This window comes from Micromys minutus (assembly GCF_963924665.1).
Source record: "Micromys minutus genome assembly, chromosome: 11".
NCBI classification, from domain to species: domain Eukaryota; kingdom Metazoa; phylum Chordata; class Mammalia; order Rodentia; family Muridae; genus Micromys; species Micromys minutus.
This window is the reverse complement of record NC_137980.1, coordinates 9,660,554-9,666,553: the sequence shown is the minus strand read 5'-3', so window position 1 is coordinate 9,666,553 and position 6,000 is coordinate 9,660,554.

Below are 6,000 nucleotides of genomic sequence, written 5' to 3'. Positions count from 1 at the left end.
AAAAAAACAATGCATTGGTCTTTTGTTTATTTATTATGACTTTGTATTTTCTATTTCTGTGTTGTGTGTGGTTCTTGTGCTTTTAATTTCATTTTGATTTGAATATGTTTTGGAGAGATAAACAAAAAAGAGAGAAAGTTGGATGGGTGTAGAAATAGTGAGAATCTGGGAGGAAATGGAGAACAAAAACTGTAATGTAATACAATATATGGAAAAGTAGTTTTTAGTAAAAGTGAGGAAAATAACTTGTATATTATGGAGTGAAAGAAAGTATCTCTTGACATCAAGGCCAAAAGTCCATCTTTATGTTCTTCCTTAGCCCTTTAGTAATACCTGTGAACTGCAAATTAACCTGTGTGACTTCCTCCCTTGTCAAAGTAACAATGACACAGTATTTAAGTAAAAAAATATAAGATAAAAGATATAGAGCTTAAGAGATGGAAAATGGGAAACATAAATAATGTTATTAAACCTCAATTAAACATTAAAATCAGATTACAGAGACGTAAGGGAGAGTGGATACATCCTATCCCTAAACATCAGGCTAACTCTAGCTGATGACAACTTGCATGCTGGTAACAGGTCTCTAACCCTAGCACTTTGTGAGATAGAAAGACTATAAGAAAGTCAAACCAAACGCAATAATGGGAGATACTTTCATATTCAGTGTAAGACGTCAGTTGCGCAGTGAATTGAAAAATGTCTATGCTACAGAGATGGTGTCTCAGGAAAGCAGCAATTGTTTTATACTGTTAAATGAGTAAAACTTTATGATTCACAGTTATGAGTCAATAAGTCTGAAGTCTAATTTATACTTACAAAACAGCTTTGGTTTTTTTAAGATCTTTTTTTTTAACCTAAAATTTTGGGAAATGTTGTTGAAAAATATATTATCATTTCTAAAATATCTCAGTGGGCTCTTATTATTTATGCATTGAAGGAAATTAAGTCTAATGACATCATTCACATGTTTACATTTATTGTTCTACTCAACACAATAACCAAGAATTAAGAAAATAATTTAAGTGTCATCACTGATGAGTGAAAACAGAAAATTGATAAATACGGTGGGAAATTTCCCGTTTATGAGAACATGGGATAGGATCTCTAATGACAGTCTGGACTGAACTGCTGATCTTTGTTTATTTAAGAGCTACAAAGCGAGCAGAGAGATCTCTGCGGAGTGCACATGGAAAGTTTAAAAAAAATACACACAAATGAGGAAATACTTCCAATACAAAAGGCAAATGAAAAAAAAAAAAACATTTTTTGCTTAAAATTATACATTTTGTCAGTACTTTTTTTCAGATTTTAACAATTTTTACATAAAACTATATGAATATATTTTTTAGTCAGTACTTAATTTTTTTTCAAGGCTTGATAGTATGCCTTGAAAACTTAATAGTTACAATGAGCATAAAGTACATGTAAAACAAAATGTAACATGGAAATAGTTAAAGTTTTCTTGTTTTGTAAATATTTTTTTGTTTTGTTTTGTTTTCTTTATTTCTTGGACTTCATATAGTCTGTGAGTTGTTTCTGGGGGAGTGCAAGCCTCAGTTTATTTTTAATTTACAATAAAAATGTGTTGAAATCGCCGAACAATTAACAGCTCTGTAATGAAAATTAACTACATACATGAAATTTTAAAAGATTTTTTTCCCAAAATAGTGACATTGTCCATAAATATACAGGAGAGGTGGATTTAATAGTAATATATAAGTTCCAGAAATTATTTCATGTTAAGAACTAATTAGCAACACCAGAACCCAGCTCTCCGATAGTAGCAAACATCGGAATTCCAAACACTCCAGAGAAAGAAGACACAGACCTGAAATCATGGCTCAAGACACTGATAGAGTTACTTAAACAAGAAAGGGAGGAAAAGCAAAAAGATTCAGAAGCTTTTAAAGAAGAAACAAGAAAAACACTCAAAGAACTCAAAGAACGAGACGAAAACAGAACCAAGGAAATAAAGGAATGGAAGAGGGAAATTAAAACAGAAATTGACACAATAAAAAAAGCGCTAAAAGAGATAACCCTAGAGTCAGAACACCAAAAAAAGAAATCAGGAGTCACAGAAGCAAGCATTTCCAACAGATTACAAGAGATCGAGGAGAGAATCTCGGGGGCAGAAGACAACATTGCAAACATAGACAAAACAGCCAGAGAAGATGCAAAAAACAAAAAGCTCCTAACCCAAAATGTCCAGGAAATACAAGACACAATGAGAAGACCGAACCTAAGGATAATAGGAATAGAAGAGGGAGAAGAGTATCAACTAAGAGGCACAGTAAATATCTTCAACAAAATCATAGAAGAAAACTTCCCTACCCTCAAGAATGAGATGACCACGAGCATAAAAGAAGCCTTCAGAACTCCAAATAGGTTGGACCAGAAAAGAAATACCTCCCGACACATAATAGTAAAAACATCAAGTGCCCAAAGTAAAGAAAGAATACTAAAAGCAGTAAGGGAAAAAGGTCAGGTAACTTATAAAGGCAGACCAATCAGACTCACACCCGATTTCTCAGCAGAGACTATGAAAGCTAGAAGAGCCTGGACAGACATCATGCACTCCTTAAGAGAGCACAAGTGCCAGCCCAAGCTGCTATACCCAGCAAAACTATCAATCACCATCGATGGAGAGACAAAGATATTTCAAGACAAATCAAAATTCACACAATTTATGACCACAAACCCAGCACTACAACGAATTACAGGTGGAAAACCCAATACAAGGAGGGAAAATACAGCCTAGTAAAAACAAGAAAACTCCTAAACAAGAAAACTAAAAAAAGAAAAAAAACACGGACACAACTCAACCCAAAAAAGCAAAAATAGCAGGATACAGAAGCAATTATTCCTTGATATCTATTAACATAAATGGGCTCAACTCCCCAATAAAGAGACACAGACTATCAGACTGGATACATAAACAAAATCCAGCCTTTTGCTGCATACAGGAAACTCATCTCAGAGACAGAGACAGACACTATCTCACAGTAAAAGGGTGGGAAAAAAACTTCCAAGCAAACAGCTCCAAGAAGAAAGCTGGAGTGGCTATTCTAATATCGAATAAAGTAAATTTCCAACCAAAAGTTATCAAAAAAGATAAAGAAGGACACTTTTTACTCATTACCGGGGAAATCTGTCAGGAGGAACTCTCAATCCTTAACATATATGCTCCAAATAAAAAATCACCCACATTCATAAAAGAAACTCTACTAAAGCTCAAAAAATACATTTCACCCCACACAATAATAGTGGGAGACTTTAACACCCCACTCTCACCAATGGACAGATCAGGGAAACAAAAACTGAACAAGGACACTGCAAAACTAGCAGAGACTTTGAACCAACTAGAATTAATAGATATATACAGAACATACTATCCTAAAGTAAAAGAATACACCTTCTTCTCACCACCCCATGGCACCTTCTCGAAAATTGACCACATAATTGGACACAGAACGAGCCTTCATCGATATAAGAAGATTGAAATACTCCCATGCATCCTCTCAGATCACCATGGTCTACGGCTGGTCTTTAACAACAACAAAGACAACAAAATGCCCACATACACATGGAAACTAAACAACACTCTGCTAAAGGATAGCAGGGTCAAAGAAGAAATAAAGAAAGAAATTAAGGATTTTCTAGAATTCAACGAAAATGAAAACACAACATACCCAAACCTATGGGATGCAATGAAAGCAGTATTGAGAGGAAAACTCATTGCTCTAAGTGCTTCCAAGAAGAAACTGGAGAGAGCTCACATCAGCAACCTGACAGCACAGCTAAAAGCCCTAGAAAAAAAGGAAGCAGAATTACCCAAAAAGAGTAGACGGCAAGAAATAATCAAAATTAGGGCAGAAATAGACCAAATAGAAACAAAAAAAACCATTGAAAAAATCAACAAAACCAAGAGTTGGTTCTTTGAGAAAATCAACAAGATTGATAAACCCCTAGCCAGACTAAAGGGCAAAGAGAGAGTATCCAAATTAACAAAATCAGAAAGGAAAGTGGTGACATAACAACTGAAACTAAGGAAATTCAAGAAATCATCAGATCCTACTACAAAAACTTATACTCCACAAAATTGGAAAATCTGGAGGAAATGGACGAATTCCTAGACAGATACAAGGTACCAAAGTTGAACCAGGACCAAGTAAACCATCTAAATAACCCTATAACACCTAAAGAAATAGAAGAAGTCATCAAAAGCCTCCCAACCAAAAAAATCCCAGGTCCAGACGGGTTCAGTGCAGAATATTATCAGACATTTATTGGGGATATAACACCAATATTCGCCAAACTATTCCAAAAGATAGAATCAGATGGAATATTACCCAACTCATTTTTTGAGGCTACAATAACCCTCGTACCTAAGCCACACAAAGACCCTACAAGGAAAGAGAACTTCAGACCAATCTCACTTATGAACATTGATGCAAAAATACTCAACAAAATCCTTGCAAACCGAATCCAAGAACACATCAAAACCATCATTAATCATGACCAAGTAGGCTTCATCCCTGGGATGCAGGGATGGTTTAACATAAGGAAATCCATCAATGTAATCCACCATATAAACAAACTTAAAGACCAAAATCACATGGTCATCTCACTAGACGCTGAGAAAGCATTTGACAAAATCCAACACCCCTTCATGTTAAAAGTCCTGGAAAGAACAGGAATCCAAGGCCCATATTTAAACATAATAAAAGCAATATACAGCAAACCAACAGCCAACATCAAACTTAATGGCGAGAAACTTGAAGCAATCCCACTAAAATCAGGGACTCGACAAGGCTGCCCACTCTCTCCCTACCTATTCAACATAGTACTGGAAGTCCTGGCTGGAGCAATTAGACAGCAAAAGGAGATCAAGGGGATACAAATCGGAAAGGAAGAGATAAAAACATCACTCTTTGCCGATGACATGATAGTGTACTTGAGTGACCCCAAAAATTCCACCAGAGAACTCCTACAGCTGATAAACAAGTTCAGCAAAGTGGCCGGATACAAAATTAACTCAAACAAATCAGTAGCATTCCTATACTCAAAAAACAAACATGTGGAGAAAGAAATTGGGGAAAAGGTACCCTTCACAATAGTTACAAAAACTATGAAATACCTTGGTGTGACTCTAACTAAGGAAGTGAAGGACCTGTATGACAAGAACTTCAAACCTCTGAAGAAAGAAATTGAGGAGGATCTCAGAAAATGGAAAGATCTCCCATGCTCATGGATTGGAAAGATCAACATCTTAAAAATGGCCATCCTACCACAAGCAATCTACAGATTCAATGCAATCCCCATCAAAATCCCAACCCAGTTCTTCATGGAATTGGAAAGATCAATGTGCAATTTCATCTGGAATAACAAAAGACCTAGAATAGCGAAAACCATCCTCAACAACAAAAAAACATCAGCGGGAATCACTATCCCTGACCTCAAGCTATATTACAAGGCAATTGTGCTGAAAACTGCATGGTACTGGTACAGAAATAGGCAAGTGGATCAATGGAATAGAATAGAAGATTCAGAAATGAGCCCTCATGTATATGGTCACCTGATTTTTGACAAAGGAGCAGTAAACATTCAATGGAAAAAGGACAGCCTATTCAACAAATGGTGCTGGTCCAACTGGCACTCAACATGCAAAAGAATGAAAATAGACCCGTTCTTATCTCCTTGTACAAAGCTCAAGTGTAAGTGGATTAAAGATCTCCACATTAAACCTGATACACTGGAATTATTAGATGAGAAAGTAGGGAAAACCTTAGAACACATAGGCACAGGAGAAATTTTCCTAAACAAAACACCAATGGCTCAAGCTCTAAGGTGAAAGATTAACAAATGGGACTTAATGAGATTGCAAAGTTTCTGTAAGGCTAAGGACATCGTCAAGAAAACAAAACGGCAACCAACAGAATGGGAAAAGATCTTTACCAACACCACATCAGATAGAGGCCTAATATCTAAGGTGTACAA